General features: G+C 41.5%; 1 long non-coding RNA gene across 1 annotated transcript; it reads left to right on the top strand.

Moving 5' to 3' along the window:
- Positions 1-4,578: 4,578 nt before the first annotated feature.
- Positions 4,579-22,991, top strand: LOC140681853 (uncharacterized). The gene is made up of 3 exons (XR_012053029.1): positions 4,579-9,684; positions 11,058-11,180; positions 22,505-22,991. It is a non-coding gene; the product is annotated as an uncharacterized lncRNA (long non-coding RNA).
- Positions 22,992-23,264: the final 273 nt, after the last annotated feature.

Genomic DNA, 23,264 nt, shown 5'->3' with positions numbered 1-23,264 from the left:
TTGCACGTGCAGTTACAATACAGCCTTCCCCTACACCCCAAACCTGAAAAAATGTGGTCCCTGACTACTGTTTGTGAAATGGAAGATACTTGTAAAGTTGCAGCGGTCCATATGCAGAATCCTTAACTTTAATACTGGCAAGACCTGAAAACTCCATGCCGCAAACCAGTTTTTATTTTGCGTTAGTAAGAACAAAATGACACTCTAAACTACCAACTGTCTCTTTAATGTCTTCCTGTCAAAGATGAAAAAACTGCCTTATCTCAGAATGTTGTATACATTTACAATGAAACAGAGAAAATTGGAACAGATGCAGAAGGTACAAAAAATGCATTAGTACTGAGTAAAATGACTATAATGCAAACATTAGTAGGTATTTACTAACAATTTAATTAACTTCCCCCCACCCATGCCACCTCAGTTTTAATTGTTTCAATAACATACGGCAACCGTAGAGTGCCTTTTGTAAGCATTCCCCCCCTCACAAATATTTGCATACTTATGGCTAGATGTGGCTCAGGAACTGAAGAACACTCTGTGGCACACAGTAGGCATATGTGGCTCCACAGGTGGAGCCAAGGTGACAAACTTTGGGCTATGTAGTGTTCCCATTCAATGTGCTTCAGAGCCCTTCATGTAGCATCAGGCTTTGGTCCCTGCTGTCTCCTGTGTGCTGGTGATGGTCCTGCCCTTTGCTCAGTCACCCATTTTCACTTGTGTGACAGCCAGAATTAGACCCACTGCTTGGTACCAGGACAATCTGAAGGCACTGCTGTGCCTTGTAAGAACCGGCCTCCTGGAGGGACACGATTTGCTCTGTAGGACTTAGCCACCACTGGGAGTTGCAGACATAGTTAATACTTCTCCTGAAGTTTCCCCTCTTAGTTTCTGAGGAGAAAATAGAACAACATTAAACAGGACTCTTCAGTGCTCACTGGTAGGGAAACTTACTCTTGAACTTTTCAAGATCCCTCTTGCTGAGCCAACATCAGCACTTACTCTTCCTTGCTAAGTCAATGGAGCTACCAGGAGTCCAGTCACTATTTTCTGCTGCATCTGAGATGCAGACAGAAGAAAGCTGTCCCATCCTAACAGTAACCTCAAGGGTGTTATGCATGATGTTTGCAGAAGAAAACCAAAATGCAGTGCGGCAAAACAAGGAAAGGAAAGGTAAGGCAAGGCAAATAAAAGATCCTAGCTTTGGTAGAAACCTCTCCTTTCTTTTTGTTGCCCAGGAGGGAAATCTTCCACACAAGGAAGTCTTGTGTCTAATTTAATACTCTAGATGTGACACTCAGCCTCTGAGTTAGTATGAGGTCAAAGGAAAAAATGCCACAATTAACGTTTCTCAGTAGACCAGGACTGGTCCAAGTTAGTCTGTCTGTATGAGTTCAAAGGAAGTGATTTTAAGATCTAAGTTAAGGTTTAAGATTAAACTCTGTTTCACAGATACGTAATAAAATTTATGTACCATGAATGTGCAGATCAGTCTGTAATAGGCACAAGTTTCAGGGTTCAATGTGTCCTGTAGTAAGTAAGTAAAACTTCCACAGTCCTTATGGTTAAGTAGAAATGACCCAGTTTTCAGAAATGCTAGACACCCACTTTTTTGTCAGCTCTCATGAGATTTGCAGATGCTCCAGACTTCTTAAAATCCCCTTACGCTCACTGATACAACTAGCGCATCACATACCTATAAGTGAATTCTTTGGCAAACAATCTGCTCTGGGGTTTGTCTTCTAGTTTGTTGTTACTTTAGCCTTGGGGCTGTTTACTTGCATAAAAATGGCTACTCCTTCCAACAGGATTTTTTGGAATCTGTTCTGGAAATCTCTTTGCATTTAGAGTCAGACTCTTAAATGTTTTTAAAATGCTTTAGAAAGTTGCACTTAAGAAAAGTCAGATGGCAGATTTATGGAACGATTTTTTTCCCATTTATCTTGCCAGGTTAAAGGAAAATCTTCCATGGCAACATAGCAGCAATCACCCATCCATTAACAAAAATCCTTGATTTATTTTTGTCATTGTAGGAGGTCTAATTTAATTTCTTTTATCATTATGCCTATTTCACACACTTTACTACTCAACATTGTTTTATTTTCAGTCATTTAGGTTGCTTATAAATATACATTTTTCAGTGCCAAGTGAATTATCAGCCCATTATTAACTTTATACAGCCTGAAATGGCAGTCTCTCTCTTTCTTGGATTGTGTGCATATTATCACTTTCTGGGATATGTGTAATCCCTATCTAGAGAATTAAAAACTAGGATGTTTATTTTTTGCTTTTTTTTTTTTTTTTTTTTTGAAGAACTTTTGTTAAATAGAAGTGCTTTGTATATAGGAAGAGGCATTTCTGGAAAAACATTGTGCAGGTGGGGGTCTTGTATTTTAATGATGCTCCATTTGAAATTTAATCTTGAAATTATTTGAATAGCAGTTTAAACAGTGACTCTTTGAAATTGCTACAGGTGATTTAGTGGCATTCGTTCTTAGTGGTAAAGATCTCATACACTTAATGAGATTTTCCTTTGAAATTAAAGGCATCAGATATTTGACAGAGACTTCTTTTAAAAACCACAGTGTTACGTATATTATGTGTGTCTGACATTTTTCACAGATATGGTGACCAACAATGTTCATTCTTGTCCTTATAGGTTAGAACCTGCAGGCTTGTATATATAACTTTTAAGTCTTCATGGCAAAATCAATACGCAGTAAGGGCTTTCTTGTGTTCTAGTCTTTTCCACACTCATCTTAGCCATTACATAGTATTTCAATATACAAAACCGATGGCAGGTTTCATCCTATATGTAAAGCCTTGCAGATCCAGCATTTAGGGGGATGTGTTGCTAGGAAGTGAACTAAAACAAATTTTGTCCTTCAGAGTACAAGGAAGAATTGTGAGGATTGTCTAAATCCATTGTTCATATTGTTATTATTTAAAAGGTATCCCATGACTGTCATTACTAGTGAACAATGTTGCTTCATCATCATGAGGTATATCAGAGAAAACACCACATAGGACAAACTAATTTCAATCTAGCGTTGCTGTGTGGGTTTTTTTCTTAGGAATCACATATGCTGACAACTACTGCTTGATTTGTCTTGAAGAAAGACAGAATAAAATTGTGTGGCAGCATCCTCTTCAATACCTTTAGGCATGATCCCTGACGTTTTGCTCCGTAGCATGTGTGTAACAGGATGTGGGACCAAGTGAGGTATTTAATCTCTGGGTCAAAGAGCCTCATCAAAGATAACTTCAGATTGCACCTGCTTAGACATATCACAGGGCTGCATGGCCCTGGGTGTGAATCTAAGACCTGGGTTAGCATTTTCTTGCACTTCTTCTTTAGCAAGAAGATTTTTTTTTCTTCTTTAATCTCTCAGTTTCCCTTAGCTGTAGTTCTGAAGATTATTCTTCTCCCAGCCAGAATCTGAGTCTGTATTTAAGATCTTCTTTACATTAACAGTCTTGTATTAAATTATTCTCTATTGCAACATTCTGATTTATCTATAGATCTGTATTTTTTTAAACCATTGCTTTTTACAGCATTCTAATTTATATAGTCATTGGTTTTGACTGTCAAAACATTTTGTTTTAATTACTGTGTATTGAGCTTCAAGGTATAAAACTGTCATATTAACCTGAGTATCTGCCTAAATGTGGGGGGCTGTGTGTGTTATCACTCAACAATTGCTGGTGGGCAGTTAGCAAACTCTTGTCTAGGATGTCTGTTCAGCTGCTGCAGAACAGCACTGATAGGAGGAACCACTGATTAGTTGTCAAACTGAGTGCAGGTATGACCTTGATTCTGAACGACACAGCAGATTATTCAGATTGCCCAACCCCTCAGCAAAGTAGTGTGCACAGCCAACTTTACTTCAGTCAGTAACATACAAAGTGCTCATTTCACAGGGCACCTCAGACAAAAGATTTCTTCTGTCTTCTAAGAGAAAAAGTGACATCATTTATTGTCTTGGGTGGTCAGCAGACAGGTGACTCCTTGTTAGTCCTTAGGCATTGTTTTGTGTTTGGCCTTTTCAACAAGGATAAGCCTATTTACGAGTACAGGGATTGGAGTCTGTCTTCTCCTGCCTGGGATAGGAGGAACACTGCAGTGCCTGTGACTGCACACTGGAACAGGGCACTGTGAGTGGTCAGTTTTGCCTTTTCTTCCTGGCTGAGGGTCTGGACCAAGGCCATCAGAGGAGTCATAGCATAGTAGTGAGGCATAGCCTAGCCCAGGCTCTGAGCTCTGGGAGGAGGGAGGCTTCCTGAGCTGGCAGTGGCACTGCTGGCAGATGGGCTGGAGCTGCACGATGCCTGTGAGTGTAGTTGTGGTGGTTCATGGACACACAGCGCCAGATAGCAGCCCTCCAGTGCTGCTGGAGCCCAGCTCGACGTTGGTCTCTTGAGTCTGCAAGAGTAGTGGTTCCTCCAAGGATGTCATGACAACCTCAGTCCCTACCAATAGCCTGATGTTCTTGTTCAGCTGGATTGTGCAGACGTGTGAGAAGTTGCATCCATGCTGGGCCCAGAAGAAGAACAATTATGTTTTCCCCTGCTGTTTTCTGTCTAGGAAGCTGCCCCTCCTACCAGCTTATCAAGAAGAATTGGGTAATGGAACTCCACTACAAGAGACAGGACTTTCCAGAGCTCCCTGGACCTATGGTCCTAGGGCTGATTATCTATAAAATGTTTTCTCCTTCTCTTTTTTCAGTACCACACAATAACTTTCTGTTCATGTCAGTTACTACTACTTGGTACTCCCACAAGCAGTTCTGTGCTTTAGAGACACAGTCCTTGCATATTTCACACTACTGACTTTGTCTGTCTTTGCTGTTTCTGTTTCTATTGTGTCCTCTGGTGTTTGTATTTGAAGGTCCGTAGAAGTGGGACCACATGTTCTATGTACATAGCACTTGGCACAGCGGAGAAAGCCAGTTTGTGCTCGTGCATTACAGATAAAGCATGTTTTCAATCTAACAAGCATAGATAGGGAAAAACGTGAGGAGCAAAAAGACTACAGGTGCGCAGAAGTTGGTGGCCACTTTCACTCAGCATAGCCAAAGGCTTGCTGCAATGCTTCTGTGAGTGTTCTTCCAATAATCTTGCTGCAAATTAGACACAAAGTAGATCTTACAGCATAGTACTCTTGCATTTATTCTTTACTTCGCTCATGCTTGTCATTCTTGGGACTGTTTGGTTATTTGTGCTCTTAAAGATGTGTTGTTTCACTTTTTTATGAATAGCCTGTCTGGGGTAAAGAGAGAATTGCAGTGATCTTTTGATATATCCATCTTTGCTTTTTCATTTTGTGCCTAAGGTGCTCAAATTGAATGAACTTTACTGCCATCTGGAGATGTAGTATTTTCATTTCTGTTTGTCATTTTACCTTTGAATTTCATTACAGAGCCTCATTCCTGGGGTTTAAAGAATAAAAGCGTTTTGGTATTTTACTTGCTGTAGGGCTGTACCTCTGTTTATAGTGATTAGGTGCTGAAATAAAAGTCACCTCTGGCATCTGACAAGAGTGTTTTAGATTGAACCTAGTGAGTTAATCCACCTAAGAGCAGACCCCTACTTGCTGGATATGTGCAGGTTTTTGGTGTCAGGGGAGGATGATGCCAGTGCACTGCAGTCCTGCTTGTGGTCAGTCTGGGACCTGGGGGAATGAACAGACAAACCATGGCCTCTCTTTGAAGCCTATCAGTATCTGGAATTGTTGGAATTCTAGCAGGTGTCAAAGGTAGAATTTTTGGGTTGATATTGCCTTCTGCTGCCCTGGTGTTAGTTTTAGTTCCAGGTATAGCAATGCCATGGTCGTTTAAGGGGGCACCAGCTGGGACATACACTAGTGGTGTGAAAGTCTTTATCAAAGGGTACAAGATCTTGTACAACAGCCTGGAAATGTTGTGCCAGACCCTTAAAATACATGTTATTAGACTGTGGTGGGTTGGCTTTGACTGAATGCCAGGTGCCCACCAAGCTGCTCTATCACTCCCCCTTCTCAGCTGGACAGGAGAGAGAAAGTAAGAAAACAGCTTGTAGATTGAGATAAGACAATTTGCTAAAACACACAAGCAAAGAGACGAAAAGCACTCCCTACTTCCCATCAGCATGAGAAGGCATGTCTGGCCACTTCCTGGGAAGCAGGGCTTCAGCAAGCTCCAGAAGGCAAACATACCTCCTTACCTCCCTTTTCCTCTTCCTTTACTTAGCTTTTTATATCTGAGCTGATGTCATATGGTACAGAATATCCCTTTTGTCAGTTTCAGTCAGCTGTCCTAGTTATGTACCCCCCAGGATCCTGCCCACTCCCAGTCTACTGATGGGAAACAGAATTTGGGAGAGACAGCATTGATGCTGTGGCAGAGCTGTTCAGCAGAGGCCAAAACACTGGTGTGTTTTCAACACTCTTGTAGCTACCAGTGCAAAGCAGAGCACTATGAGGGCTCTTCTATAGAAAATCTCAACTAGGCCCATTATATAGACTTCCTTGGAAATAAGAACAAAATTATTTCCATACAGAAACCACAGACTATCAAAGGAATCACATTTAAAACAAATGAAAGGAGATATTTTTGATAAGTAGACATTTGGTGTGTAAAGCTGCTTCTTAAAGGAAACTGTGAATAAAAAAACCCTTTGTGTTCCATCAGACAAAGATGGTATTAATGTTGAGAAGACAGTTACTTAGCAAATCACGTCTGAAAATAAGTGAACGATGGGAGAGTCTTGGAGACATGGCAGCAGGATATGCTTGTATTGTTCTTATTCTAGACAACTGCTGGTAGTGGAGATGGGTTGCTGGCTGCTGCATAAACCCTCCTTTTGAGACACTACACCCTTCTTATGTTGTCCTTTTATCATGACAAATGTAACAGTGGGAAGTAAAGGGATTGATGCAAAATAGGTGAAGTATTGAAATTATGGGTTGTTTATTAGTAGTATTGTTTTACCTTGACATTTAAATGTTAATTGATTTTTGAAAACTCCTGCTCAAAGAAGTAAAAGGAGGATAGTAGTTCTGATACAGCTGCACATAGACTTTTTTCCTGCTTGACATAATGAAGAACACATTTCATCAAAGAACAAGAACCTTAAATGATGAGACTCTTGCTCAACACTGCTTTTCAACTGCAGCTATTCTTATTATCACTCTTGCAGTGTTTGTTTCATTGGTTGGAACATCTGTGAAATTCTATGTCATTTTTTCAGAGATCCACACTTTGATAAGAGAATGACATAAATACAGGGCAGAATGAGCATTGTTATAATGTTTTGCTTTGCTGTAATAAAAGAAATTATAAACCTGGTTATGCTCCTTTTGCTTTTAGGAGCTTGAATCTGCAGGGGAAAAGAAAAGCAACAAGAAACAAATTTCTGCTCTGGGAATACTGTCATGGCCAGGACTTTGATTAAAATGACAAGAGCTGTTTTATGGCTAAGTTCCATTTGCAGAGAGAAGAGAAGCACAGGGAGAAGGATGACGAGTCTCCTGAAACCCATCTCTCCTTCCCCCACCGATCTCACCTGATATTTCATGTCCCAGCTGGTAGCTGGAATTGCAACACCTGTAGTGTTCAGATGTTGTGCACTGAGTCGCAACAAATTGTGTTTGTCAAGGCACTATCTACACAAGGGTGTTTTCCAGTCAGATCCTACTAGTTCATCCTCACTAGCATGTGACCTCAATACTCATCCTGCACACCTCACATGACCCACTTGTGGTCAGTTATCAGGCAACAAAACCCATGTCAACAGGGATTTGGTGAGATTAATTTAGCTTCCAACTGCTAGTTGTTCAAGGTTTATTGAGTGTTGTGTCTTTAATTAGGGAACTGAGGTGTAAACTGCAGTGTCCTTTGCAAAGTCAGACCTGGGGGAATAATTTCAGGAGTCAATTGCCGATGCTGGATAGTAATTGGGAACCCAAAGGGATTCACATATGAATAGTAAATTAAGGTGCACAGTAGTAACCAGAATTTATACCTGGAACATCAGAGTTCTTAATGACCCCATTAAAGGGAATTAGGTCATTTCTTATTTAAAGGATCAGGAGATACTGCATTTTCTAAGGATACAAAGAATGCATATGAGCAAGACACAAGGGCTTTTCTGTTGAAAATTGGTAAGTGCTGCCATTCAGAATTAGTGTAATGGTTTGATATTGGCCAAACACCAGACAGCCATAAAAGTCATTCTCTCACCCTATTCTGTTATAGTTGGGCAGAGGAGAGAGGAAAAAAAATTAACGAATTTTTGAGTTGAGATAAGGCTTGGGATAAAAATACTCTAAGGGCAAACAAGGTTCAAATTTAAAGGTATAAGATAAATTTATTATTAACAGAGTCAGAGGAGGATAATAAGTAAAGTAAAATAAGTAAGTAAAATAAGCCTTTAAAACACCTTTTTTCTTCCTCAGCCCTTCCCTCCTTCCCTCTGACAGTGCAGGAAGACAGGGTGTTGGGGTTTTCTTTTCTTTTCTCTACCTTGCCGTGGTGTCCCTCCCACAGGCAAACAGTCTTCCTAAAACTGCTGTGGCATGGGACACTCGTCCACAGGGTGCAAGTCCTCTAAGGACAGGCTGCTCTAGTTTGGAAGTAGTTTCTGGAAGCAGGGGCCCTCCCTCTCTATTTGGGTCTCCCATGGATCACAGCGCCCTCCAACATCCACCCACTCCAGTATGACCACTTTCTCCATGGGCTGCGAGTGGATGTCTGTATCCCCCATGGACTTCATGCATTACAGGGGGACAGATTGTTTCACCAAGATCCTCATCTCGAGTCTGACACTTGGAGCACCTCCTCCCCCTCAAGGCATCACTGACCTTGTTGGCACCATGTTGTTTTCTCTCACATGTCCTCACTTCCTCCTCTTCTCTGATTAGAAGAAAAACTGCTCCTTGTGAGTGCCATTGTCGACAAGTTCTACCAGTTCAAAGATTCCTGCAGGATCCCACAGTGCCGAAAGGTTGATCTCTTCCAGGTTCCATGTTGGGGAGTCACTCGTGGTGTTTCTGCTGCCGGCCAGGTGACCGCGCCGCCATCACACGGGCGGTGATGGCTGCCGTGGCGCTGGCGCTGCTCAACGCCTCTCTCCATGCAGAGTCTGGGACGGGAAAGCCGCCACCACCTCTGTCCTTCTGCCCATGGCGTGGCTGGCTGGGGCGGCCAGGTGGGCAGGGCCCACCCTGGGCCGCGTCCAGATAGCGCCGGCCACGGCTCATCGCCACCACTGGAGAAAACTGTGCACAGGCTGTTTTGCTTTTCTTCTTAAATATGTCATCACCAACTTCTCTGATTGTGCTGGCAGCATGTCCATCTTCAGAGCCATCAGAGATTGCCTCTTTTGGGCATGGTGGAAACTTCTAGCAGGTGCTGACTGCCTAAACAGAGGGAAGTTAGGCAAGATTATTTCTTATGTCTTATTTTGTAACTTGTATATATGCCTGAGTTTTGCAGAGCAAAGCTGGTGAGAGGGTAGGATTTACAGCAAAGAGGTAAAGGCAATTTGAATTTTCAGGTGTTCTGGCTGAAGAGTAAGATGGGATAGCACTTTCTAAAACTGGTAGGACAGACTCGGTTTTCTCTTGCAGAAATACTGAAGACTGAGAGCTCTTTTTTGGCTCATGCTATGAAAGAGAGCATAAAAGGCTGGAGTAATCAATGAAGATAGGTGAGTATACTGCATAGACACACTTTCAGATTAAAACATTTTCAAAGGCCAGATTTGAGCACAAGATGTAGTGCTGAGTTTCCTCACATCTCAACAGAGCACTGACATCACCATTTCTGTTCTGAAAGCCATCTCCTTAAAAATTATGAAATTTATTAGTATTTAATCCTGACATAAAGAAGAACATATATTTGTGTAGCTTTGGTAAATACCACTGAATCTGTATGCCAGTTCCCACTTGTCTCTCTTAAGACACAGTTTGGGGTTAGTTTCAAAACTCTTTTCCAAGACCCCTTCAAATCCAAATTCATGTGCTGGACCACCTAACCCAACCAAGGTAAGATGTATCGGGAAAGTAAATCATACAAGCATGAGTAAAAGCAATTAGGTATTTCATGACAAGAGCATCATAAAACTGGCAAAAATAAAGAACATCTAGATCCGTGCAGCTCTTTGCTGCCAGGTTCCCCAGCCAGGAGTACTAAGTGCTAGCCACAACTCTGATGCCTCAGCAAAGTAGCCCACTTAGTTATATAGAAGCTTGTCTGTGTTAGAAATAGTCAAACCATATTAAAGCTCTGAAAAATTAACAGAAAAACATGTCAGAATGTTCAAATCTTACACAGAATTATTGACAATTGAAGTTATTCACTTCACAAGAAAGAGGTGGAGCGTGTGATATTTTGGAGAGACAGTAACTTAAGCCTCCAACCTTCCCTTCTCAATTATAAACCCAACAGGCTGTTCAGATTTTTTTTCAGAGCCTGTTTAGGCTGCCAGTTTTCCTTCAGAGCAAGGGCAGACAGCAGTGACTAGAGGCTGTAGCTGGGCCCTTTCTCTAAAGATCTAGGATATGGGATCTGTGGCACCCAGTCCTCTGAAGAAAGGGAACACCATTGCCATAAGAAGTATCTTGCATTTGATCACCTATAGTCAAAGTTAACTGTGCCCCTCAGCTGACTAAGTGTAACAAAACATGTATTAGGTTTTGGTTTTTTTTTTTTTTTTTGCTCAAAGACTCATGACCAGCTTTCAGGAGAATTTTTTCTTCCCTAAAACTGCTTTTTCTACTCCAAGAAAGGTTAGCACTTGGCAGTATATTGCGAAATCATAACTTCTGCTCACACATAACAATGTGCTAAAAACCTGTGCTGGTAAAGTATAAAAGCTACAGACATTCCACATTATATATAGTACCTTACAACTGGAGCACCATCTGATGAACTGTTATTTTGCTTCTGATACCTATTATTTTGCATTTAAAAGAAATTCAATATAACAAGGAAATAAGCCTGATTTTGTATGGACTTGTGCCATATACTTCTGCAATGTATTAATAATAATAACTTTCTTTCCCTCTACGCTTTACACAGCACATCTTTTAGATTCTGTCTACATTCCTGAAATACCCACTTCACTCCTTCTACTATCAAAATGGCTCTACATGGTTTGAAGTTACCTAGATGATGACACCTCATGGCCAGACAGCCAAAAAGGTAGTGGTTTTTCTCTGCTGTCAGTGGAGAAACCAATTACAAATTTTCCTATAGCCAACTTTCAGTTTCCCAAAGGGTTTTTATACACTCAATTAGTTTTGAGAAATCTGTCTCTATCAAATTTTTTGAGTACATTCTCAAACTATCAGAATGAAGGTAATTGAAAAAGTGATCATTTAAGCTTTTCCTTCAGAAGCTAGGGATAATTTTTCTTTATCTGTTTTTTCTTGAGTAAAGTGTGCCATTAATGGTTCTGCAACTGCAGTGAAATGGTCCTGGTAATTTATGGTATTTTGGTTAGTCCTGACATCATGGTGTTGCCATTTAAGTTATTAATTTCCAGCCTTTTAAACAGATAATCTGCTGAGAGTGGTTTTTATGCTATAAGCTTGTTAACATCCATGGCAGAGGAGAGGCAACCCAAATGTTCAAGCCTGGTTATGAGTGGAAGTTTTGTATTTGGGTGCCTGCACCCAAGAGTTCATAGTTTCTTCTTTCTAAAAACAGTCTCTCCTGATCAACTTTTTCCCAAGAAGGCGTGTTTCTAAATTGTTTTAGTTATCATCCTAGAAATAAAATACAACTAAGCTGAACATATCTTCCAGTATTGGTCTCATCTACTACTTCCTGATTTTTCCATTTTATTTCATCTGAGCAGGGAAGAAAACAATCAGATGAGGTATTGGCTTTGTTCTCATTGTTCTCATCAAGTTTTTCTCTCATCTTTATCTCAAGAATCATATACTTGATCTTACTTCTTTATATATTTCTAGAAACTACATTGGCTTCTCTGACTGTGACAGAGTTCTGTGTGTGTATACAGGTGACAACCCACAAAATGTCATTACAGTAAGTAGTGTTCTACCTAATAATAATACATCTGCCTACATGGAATGGTCTAAGAAAATATGACTGAAAGGTCTTATACCAGATTCCAATAATGAAATTCTGTTCGGTCTAATATCCTCACAGTGCTTTGACTGCAATTTTCCCTGCAAGCTCATCTGTTTAATAATCATGGAAGTATAGAATCATAGTATGCTTTGCATTGGAAGAGACTATACAGCCAGTGCAAAACCCCCTTGTCAGGGGCATGGACATATTTCACTAGACTTGGTTGCTCAAAGTTCCATCCAGCCTGGCCTTGAACACTTCCAGGAATGGGGCAGCAACTTCTCTGGGCAACCTGTTCCAGTTCCTAACCACCCTCTTAATAAAGAATTTCTTCCTAATATACAGTCTGAACCTACTCTCAGTTTAAAGCCATTTCCCCTTGTCCTGTCACTACATGCCCTTGGAAAAAGTCCCTCTTCAGGTCTCTTGTAGCTTCCTTAGGTATTGTAAAGGTCTTCCCACAGCCTTCTCCTCTTCAGGCTGAACAAACTCAACACTTTCAGCCTTTCTTCATTGAGGAGGTGTTCCAGCCCTCTGATCATCTTTGTGACGTTCCTCTGGACCAAATCAAGATGGTCCATATCCTTCTTATTTTGGTGACCCCAGAGCTGATGCAGCACTGCAGGTGGGGTGTCAGCAGAGCAGAGCAGAGGGGCAGAATCCCCTCCCTGCCCTGCTGCCCACCCTGCTCTGGATGCAGCCCAGGACACGTGTGGCTTTCTGGGCTGTGAATGCACATTGTTAGGTCACGGTGAGCTTCTTGTGCAGCAATATCCCCAAATCCTCCTCACCTGTATGGCTCTCAATCCATTCTTTGACCAGCCTGTCTGGAATTGCCCTGACCCAGATGCAGGATTTTCCATTTGATCCTGTTGAACTTCCAGAAGTTAGCACAGGCCCACCTCTCCAGCTGCCCAGGCTCCTTGTGGTGGCATCCCTGCCCTCCAGTACATCGGCCACACTGAACAGGTTTGTGTGGTCAGCAAACTTGTGTGACCAATTTTGATCCAAATCAACTGTTCTTTCAGACCTAACTGCATGTAAAGGTTCATTAACAGCACATTTCTCCTGCATTCATCCAAACAAATTTAAAAAATGTGTTACACTACACTGCCTCTGGAAACCACAAGGTTACCCAGAGATGGCATTGCCAGCGGTGAAGAAGAACAAGCCAAATGAGAGTGAGGAAAGCTGGTGGTGGTCAAGGAGGTCAGCTGCAGAGATTGCAGACACAAACTGATTGCTGTGGGCTGTGGATGGGGATGCTCTGGTTTGTAAGATAAAAGAAAGGGAAATTGCAGAAACTTCACATTTTCAGCTCAGCCACATTGCCTTCTTTTCTCTCCTCCATTCTTAGGAGACAATAGAAGGTGATTTTTCTGTGTCAATTCCCTGTCCTTTAGGCAGGTTTCAAAGGAATTTTCTGATCCCTACCTGCTGCAACAGACCTGGGAGTGACAACATTCACTATGAGGATAACCACAGCTCATCCTGGAAAGGGGGAATTATAAGTGCAAATCCACTCACACCTGCAACAGAAATGAGGGACCAACCTCACTGTTCTCAGGAGACTGGGAGACCATGCAACTGTAATTTGCATTGCCCAGAGCAATCAAGTCACAGGTTGGAGCAGGACCCTCAGCTTCTCTGGAGTTTTGTTCATGGAGCCTCATCACATTTTCTGTCCATGTCTAATATTACAAAACCCCTGAATCTGAAAAATCTTTACTAAGATAAAGATAGATAGTATGAGGAACAAAAACTTTTAGTCCTACCATTTAACTCCCAAATTCTCCTTAACTTTGAACAGTTAATTCTCAAATCTTAAACTGTGTAAATAAACAGAAGGAAATGCACTATGTTGACCAGGATTCATGCCTGTAAATCCTTCTACCTTAGGGCTATATCTGGCTTTACCTAAAACTTTACACTGCTTTCATTTCTTAGATTTCCCCTCAAGATGGGCACAATTCATTATGTTCTAACAAGCGATGGTAAAAAAAAATAAAAAGAGTACTTCCTTGCCCAAAACGCATGAACGCTATTTTTTGGGATTAGAATGCTTGCATAGGACTCTTAAGGAAAAAGCACAGCTTACTTCTATCATTCTATTCTATGGAAATCCAGCTGAACTAGTAGGGTAACTGGTATCAGCAGAAAGGCAGCAAGCAACTTTTCATATTCTTGTCAATGTGACTTGTGCTGGGTTTGCAGTGCTGGGAATCCAGCAGTATTTCCACTGCTTCTGATCCAGAAAAAATGGTGGCAAAAATCCACCAACCAACCCAACAACCCAATACCACTAGAGCAGATTATTCCAGAGTCTCTAGCCTGGCTGAGAAAGAACTGAGGACTTTCCTAAGGACTTCCTCACAGCAGACATTACCTACACATTAATTCCTTCACACTGGCTTCTCCACATGTTCTTTCCCAGACAAATAATTACTAGCTGCAATAATGGGAAAAAAAATTTAAATGTAAAAATAATTTTTTAAAAAATGCAAAGCACAAAGGGACCAAATGCAGGCACTCATTTTTTTTTCTGTGCTAGCAATGCAAGTCAGTTCTTCAAGTATTCGTGAGACACTTGTAGTGACAGACAAACGCTGGTATTACACAGTCTCTGTCAACAACAGTCTTGATGTTCTAGTGAGATTTGATCATTCTCATTATGCATGCATTTTCTGTTTGCTGTGATCTATAAGCAAACATCAAAAATGCCAGTAGCATACTGCTTAAGAATTTCAGTGAAGCATTAAAAAGCAGAGCAGCAGAATATATCTTTAATTTGTCTTGAATAGCAGACTATCAGAATCTTCTTGCTTTTTTTTTTTCTCCTGTTGCTTTCTTTTGAGGTAATTTAATCTGCTTAATAATTACCTTCTCTGTGAAGTTTCCACAACTTTAATTTTAGCAACAAAGCAGCATTAAATTGTTTGGTTGGAAGGGACTCTTTGCCAGTTGATTACTAATTGTAAGCAAAAAGATACAGACAGCAGTTAATAAAGATTACTTGATGAGACATTTAAGAATGCTCACTACACCAGCACTATATGCAGGGTGAATCTTATTTATAGCATGAAGTAATTTCAGTAATTATATAATTTTGGATCAGATGTACACTATTATGCTTTTTTTATTAATGAAATAGTAACTTTTTAGCTCTGGTGATCTGCTGCCACTTCTGTGGTTGTCTTTTCAGGGAGGAAAAGATGTTAACAAATGGTACCACAAAGCACCAGCTGGGATTTGACTTTAGGACTTTTCAAATTTTAAGAAAATTTGGAACTTCAAGGCCCAATCATCCTGGTGTTTTATTAGAGGTGCATTAAGCAGGAAGAACACATTTGCTGTGAGTAGAGAATTCCATAGCACTTCTCCACAATTTTCATGAGAACTCAGTCTTTGTTGCCTGGAACATTGTGATAAAGTGCATTTTCAGATACTGTAGTGCCATTACCAGAAATACTACAGCCCTTTCCCAAGAAGATACTTTCAGAATATATATTAGGAATGGAGGGACTTGGCAGATGGTGAACTGTGTGTTTAGGCTTATATCATCCAAGACACACCATAGTAGGTAGAGCACCAAAACTGGCTGTGAAAACAAGTGCCTTCACCTCTGAGATTATGGCCCAGTGAAAAGTTAATCTGTCTTTTCTTTTTTCATCAATTATTTCCTTTCATTAAACTTGCTTTTTCTATGCTTTCTTCTCCTTACAATACCGTCTGGGGGTTCAAAAATGAAGGATCCATGCTGAAAACACTAAAAAGAAAGGACATGTAACAGTTATGCTCGTTTGCAAGATAATCTGTGCTATTTTTCATGTTAGCTGTGCCCTCCAGACAAGGTGTCCAGCACAGTAAGTGACAATGCAATTGGCTTTTCTCTTTTCACTGAGTCCATTACTGAAGGATGATAGTCCATCAAAATAATTCTTTGATTCTGTGATAATCATAGAATACCCTGAATAAGAAGGAACCCACAAGAATCAGTAAGTCCAGCTCCTAGCCCTGCACAGGACACTGCAAGAATCACACCATGTGCCTGAGAGCATTGTCCAAACGCTTCTTCAACTCTGTCAGGCTTGGTGCTGTTACAGCTTTCCTGGGGAGCCTCTACCAGTGCTCAGCCGCCCTCTGGGTGAAGAACCTGTCCCTAATATCCAACCTAAACCTCACCTGACACAGCTTCAGGCCATTACCCCAGGTCTTATCATTGGTCTCTCCAGAGAAGAGGTCAGCGCCTGCCCCTGCTCTTCCCCTCACAAGTAAAAAATGTAAACTGCTATGAGGTCTCCCCTCAGTGTCCTCCAGGCTGAACAGACCAGGTGACCTCAGCTGCTCCTCATGCATCTTCCCCTCAAGGCCTTTCACCATCCTCATGGCCCTCCTTTGGACACTCTCTAGCCTTACATTAGGCTATTGTGGCACCCAGAACTGCCCCCAGCACTCGAGGTGAGGCTGCCCCAGTTCAGAGCAGACTGGGACAACAGTGCTGTGCCTGATGTCCCCAGGACATGGCTGGCCCTCCTGGCTGCCAGGGCACTGCTGGCCATGTTCAACTTGCCATCAGCCAGGATCCCCAAGTCCCTTTCTGTGGCACTGCCTTCCAGCATCTCATTTCCCCGTCTATCTGCACATTCAGAGCTGCCCCATCCCCAGTGCAGAATTGGGCATTTGTCCCTGTTACACTTCATTCAGTTGGTGATTGCCCAGCCCTTTAATTTGTCAAAGTTTCTCTGAAGGGCTTCTCTGCTTTCAATGGAGTCCACAGGTCCTCCACATTTGGAATAATTCTTTATCTCTGATTGCACTACCCATGCACATCAAGAACAGCCAAATTTGTGGGGCAGCCAGCATCTGCTCAGGACAGGGCCAAACAGTCTGACCCATTTAAGGTATTTCTAGTTGTTCCATGAATATATTTAAAATAAAATTTCTTTAATATACTTAATAAAAAGTTCCAGAAGATCTTGGAAAAGTAACAATTTCCTACAGAATTTGCTTTTAAATAAAACCTTTGTTATACACTCATGCAATCTTTCAGTAACAGCAAAACTCTTTCCTAACAAGCTGGCCCATACTCTTCATGAGTACCATGGCCACTGGAAAGATAAATAAGTAAAATCTTTTTCCCAGAAAGAGTACTATCATGTGCTCCCTAGGGATGGATTTATTTTTGAACAATTAAAAATCTATGTCCCAAGTGGCAACTGTTTAGCAAGAAGAGATTTTTATTGATCTTCCTGCTTAATTATATCTGTGTGAGAGTTATTGTGGGCCCTAATTAGGCACCTGTTCTCTCTCCACTCACAAGGAAAAAAGTTTCCATTATAGTAAAACAAATCAAATTATTGAGCACTATCCTCTTCACTTTTCATTTTGCTATAGATAATGGGAGGAAAATTGGCTTGAGTGTTCAGATATTCATACCAGACTCCAGTCAGTTTTTATGTAATAAAATAACAGGCTAAAATACTGTTCTCAGCTGAATTATGTGAATGAATACCATATTAATGAATATTAAGTCCATTAGCAGATCTTTTGTTCACCAGTTTAAAGTATTGTGGGCCTATTTTTGGTCATTTTTCACTCATAGGTCCGGGATAGTACATCTTCTTTCCCCAAAATACCTCAATAAGAATTTTCAAGTAGAAATATTTTTTCAGAAGTGGATGTCTTTAAGCCACCCTGAGAGTTGCAAGTGGTCTAGGTGTACAGTAGTTGGGTGATCAGCTGCCACTCTTCTGCACAAAGCAACACGTTTTCCACTCTTTATCAGCGTTTAATCCTCACCACCTGAATTTTTAGATGCAGGTTGTATCTGGGTTGAATAATTCCATGTGATGCATAGAAAGTTTGTGGGGCTGCGTCAACGCAGATTTTGTGTGGATGAAGACCAGAAGCCTGCAGACAGAATTCTCCTTGTTGTAGCTGAGCGACAGCTAACTTGCAAGTGATGCAAAAAACCTTAAAAACTATACTTAAAGGGTAAATTTTGGGTATTTATCATACATTTGTGTCTGTGTATTGTTGTTCTACCTAATAAGACTTAGGAAAGCAGACAAGTGGGTCATATTCTACTTTTGACAGCATGTGCTCCTGATATACACCTGAGGAATCTGGAGCCACTCATGCCTGTTCCCCATGGAGCACAGACGTGCCACCCTGGTGCAAGGCAAAACCAGCTTAACAAGCCAAACATCTGCTGAGGTACTTCCTCTCCTTCTTGGCTCCTCCGTGCCAGTGCACAGCTGGACAAGTCCAAAGAGCTGCTCCTCACCTCACCTCACCTCGCCTCACCTCTGGCTGATGCAAGAGCATTACAAAAGGCAGTCCCAAACTCTCCTACTTCAGAACAGCCACGGTTCGGCCCTAGGGGAGGTAAACAAGCCTGAGGGAGAACTCCCTTGCATCTTTTCTTGGGTCAGGCTGGCAGCTGCAGCTGTTGCCTCTGCTTCACCAGAATGCATGCTTCCTGCTCTTGGCACGGCCCAAAGTCTCATTCCATTGCCTGTGACCAGATGCTGCTGACTTGTAGTGTTACTCAAGGGATGGAGGAGAGAGGAGCAAAGCAAGAGAAGACAATGCCTAAAACCTGGGTGAGCCACACTGCACCTCTAGGAGGAGCTTACTTCTTATTTTCCATCTCTCCTGGCTCTTTCCCCCTGAGCTGGTGCAAGCCCAGGCCTGTTGTTGAAAGGGATTTTGTCAGAATGTAACACTAGCTTACTAACACCTGTTTGCATTTTCATAGAGACTAACATAGGAAGGAAATGTTATTCTAAATCAGCACACATTGTGTTCCTATCTCAGGTTGCATCCTTCCGGGAGTCAGGAAGCACTCAGATGTTTTTCATCTGAAGTATTTTGCACAGTGTGGGCTACCCTGCTCTTCCCATCCATTACTACCATCATTCCTTTTGGGGCCATAATGAAAAGGCTGTCCTCAGGACTCTGTAACTAATATTACTGTGTCTTAAGATGGAAGATATCATTAGTAGTATTAAAGCTTACACAGCAAGAGACAGTAGCATGCAGCCAGCAGGTAGAGGGGCTGCTTGGCTTCCCCTACAGTAAGAGAGCACTCAGTGCTTCTGTATAAAAGAATCCTGCTATTCATGCACAGAACAAGCAGTGACATCACTTGAAACAAGCCATAAGTATCATCAGTCACATGTACCTGGTTTCCTTCTGCCCCAGCACACATAGTCAGTGAGAGGGGCAATAATCTTTCTCCAAAGCAAAACCATTCCTATTTATGCTCAGGCCAGAGGTGAAGTACTTTGGGTGGAATGGGCTCCAACCCAAAATGAAACAGTCTTGCTCTTTAAATGTTCTTTTTTCCAGGATTGTGTATCTGTGAACCTTCTGAATTATATCTCAAAAAATTAACCAAAGACCTTACTTATATCAGATCTTGGAGCTTTTTTCTAGATTTAAGGATGTTTGAATTAGTTTGCATAAGCAAGCTAAACTGGCTTGTTTCTGAGGAGTGATTTGGCATTTAACTGAGAGGAAAATAAAATCATTAACTGGTGGGGCAAAAAAAAAAAAAATTGATCTGTGACACTAAGTATGGATCCTAATGAAAATGTCTGAATTGTTTTATCGACTGATAATGTACTAAAGATCCTTCATAAAACACATATATGGAGGGATGTAATAGCAGAGGACTCACCTGAATTACATCTCAGTCCATGTAGTCATTTGGAAAATTATTTAAAGTACGGCATTGTCCCACATTATTTCCATTATATTTTGAATCAATAAAGGCTGCACAAATTCAATGTAGATGCAGAGATCCACTATGCTTCATCAATTAAACCAGTACAGCAAGTTAAAAAATTGAAAAGAATATTTATTCTTTCATTACACTGCACCATTTTATTTAGAGCACTTGAAAAAGTCATGGAGGTAATCTGATTATCCATCTGAAGTTGAAAACACTTCTAGAAAAGTAAACAAGAGCTTTTTAATTTTGCCTCAGAGAGCAGATGAAGTGTCAGATAATGTGCTAAGATGAAAACAGGACAGCCCCAGTGAAAATTCCAACATCGACAAAAAGTAGATGATGGTCCAAAGTACACAAAGCCAGCGCAAAAACAGAAACAGTTTGAAGTAACAATAATTTGATACCAGCTCGGAGGAAGTTGAACGGACATGAGTAAAAAGCATTTCTATTTGATTTGAAAATTAAACAAATTCAAAATTAGGGCTATGTTTTTTAATAAAGAAAAGATTAACCATGCATTTTACATGATTCAATAAAATTTACATTCATTCAATAAAAGATTAACCATCCAGTTACATTGATAACAACACAAAATGGTCAGATTTTTAGACTCTTATGGCAAAGTATCCAGACAGATGCTAAAAAGGACCAAGAATTGAAGCCCAGGTAAAGTAATTTGCCGTCACCAATGAACCTGTAGGCTAGTGTATGATCTTACAAAAAGATCACCAATATAATTCTGATAATTTCTGGCATTTAAGTTTCTTAATTATACATATAAATACAGAATTAGGATTTTTTTACAGCCAAATTAAAAAAATTCAGGTGGCAGTGGCAAATGCTAGCTTGGACTGGTTCACTTGGCCCCACGTATAAAAATTATGATCCACTTCTCCACTCATCATTTTACTAGCATTAACCTTGGAGTTCTTAATTACAGTTTTATCTAACTCACTGATGGTCTATATCGAATCTTTGGAAATGCTTTCCACGCATAGTTTCTGCTGAAGAGAGCACTGCAGCACCACATCTTGATTTGCTGTGAAATCACCTACTTCTAGAACAAGGTTTTCCATTAAAAAATAGAGCAATTTGGTGATTTTAGAGTCAAACCATGGGCTATACAGCTCTGTAAAACCAGCCTCAATCCACACAGCCCCTTTCATAGGGGTGCTATGACCTATTATTTCATGCAATGCTGAGTATTGTGCCACAGAAGACCTGGACTTGCTGCCCAACTTCAGACACTTATGGACCCTGCTGTATGTTTAGAAGGACCCTGGTAACATGTATAAGACAAGTAAGCTCCTCCACATTCAAGCAGCTAATCTGAGATATTGATCACCTCCAGAAAAGGACCCCCCTTGCAGGGCCTTTATACATTCCTACTTTTCTTAACATAGGGCATAAAGCAGCTGGGATGGAGTCAAGTGCTTCAAGGGTGTCTCCTGGCAAGGAGACAGTCCATTCAGTGCCATAACTCCTTTCCTTTTGCAGAGAACTGAAAGGCCTTAATGTACAGAGGTGTGGGCCAGGGACAACTGAAGAAAAGAATCAACTCAGGGAAGAAAGCAAGAAAACAAAAAGAAGAGAGCTCATCATAGTCTACTGTTTCCTCAAGAGGGGAAGCAAAGAGGCAAATGCTGATCTCTGTGGTGACCAGTGACAGGACCCCAGGAAATGGCCTGAATTTGTTTCAGAGGAGGTTTAGGTTGGATATTAGGGAAAGATTCTTCACCCAGAGTGTGGCTGGGCACTTGAACAGGTTCCCCAAGGAAGGGGTCATAGCACCGAGCCTGACAGAGTTCAGGAAGCATTTGGACAATGCTCTCAAGCACATGGTGCGAGCCAGGAGTTGAGTCCAATGATCCTTGTTGGTCTCTTTCAACTCAGAACCTACTGTGGTCAATGAACTTACTAATTTTCATGCTGTTGAAGACATTGGCAGAGACAGAGAAAACAGAAGGACATCTGTTCCACGCTTATCTTGGCTACTCATCTAGTTCCCACTGTAACCACTTCAGAAGTGCACTAGTGGACTGGGACATGCAGGAGAAGCCCCCTCCTCTGCAGACCTTTGGGGTCAGAGCAGAATGGGAGACAGAGGCTCAACTGGCTGGAGATGGTGAGCCTGAGGGCACGGCCTGCTGTTGAAGCAGGGGAACACACTCCAAGTTGTTAGATGTGTGCCCAAGGGCATTTTCTTGGCAGCACCGTTTGTGGATATGCAAGGAGCTAGGTCTGTCACACCAGCTCCTGGTGAACCACAGGCTCCTTCAGAGACATAAGATTCATCTTTTTACAAGGAGCAGATAGCCCATCCTCTCCATAAGGACAGTCTCAACGGAAATGACATACTGCTTTTGTCTCCCGGTACCTAGTCTCTGAACCTTGCAAGCTTTCACTGTGGTGATTCCAGTGAAGCAAGTCTTAGGTGAGATTGTCCACATTACAGCTGGTCCAGACCCACTAAATGCAGAACAACCCTCTCCAAAATATTGGGGTGTGAAGCTTGAGGGTGAGGAATTTGCTTCATGTGGTAATATTGTAAAACACGGGAAAAAGAAGAAATTACTATAATAAACTACCAAAAATGGTCATAAGGTCTTATAGGTAGATAAAGATATTTGCCAGTCTTTGTCACTGCTGGAATTTGCTCAGTATGCATTCAGGATTTCTTGTCCTTTCACAGTCCTTACTCAGAAGAGCCAAACAGTGCTGTCATGGACTTCTGCAAACATGTGCCTTCCAGGAATTCTCACTCATAATGGATTCCTCTCAGTGGCTTCAAAAATAGCATTCTGATATTTGAGTTGAGGAAAAATTAGGAAGAATCCATAGAAATTAGCAACAAATTGGTAATACTGACCAATGCTGATAATAATACTAATACATTATAGTGTATTCCCAGGTAAAGCAAAAAGAACTGTGGGTAATGTGGTAGATAGGGACAGGCGAACGGAAGATCTCGGGATGTGACGGAAAGAAAGACCCTTCCCCCTTCTCCCTGCTTCACGTTATCTATTAACCCCAGAGCATGTAACCACACCTAACCCAGTAGTTTTCCACTCCCGACTAACCCTAGGGACCCTACCAACCCCCCCTCTGATGTAGCAAAGACCCCCAAGACTATTTAAACCCATGAGATAAGATAATAAAGGCTTTTCAACCGTCCACCACATTGGTGTCAGCGTGTGTCGTTAGTCCGAGTAGCCCGGACAGGCCAGGCTGCCGTGCTGTCACCTTGCAACCAGGTCGCCGTTGTCTCTCATAAAGGCAACATATCTGGTGCTGAAACCCGGGAGAAGAGAAATTCGCTTGGGTAGCGGGAGTACACCTGGACAAGGACAGCGGCTGGAGCGGTCAGACCGTATCTTGGCGCAGGGAGACGTCCCAGGACCCGCGAGCGTCATGGACAGCATCGCCAGGGTCGTAAATGTGATTTATAAGCA

This window comes from Taeniopygia guttata, chromosome Z, assembly GCF_048771995.1.
Source record: "Taeniopygia guttata chromosome Z, bTaeGut7.mat, whole genome shotgun sequence".
Taxonomy (NCBI): Eukaryota; Metazoa; Chordata; class Aves; order Passeriformes; family Estrildidae; genus Taeniopygia; species Taeniopygia guttata.
This window is presented reverse-complemented; position numbering and strand designations above follow the sequence as displayed.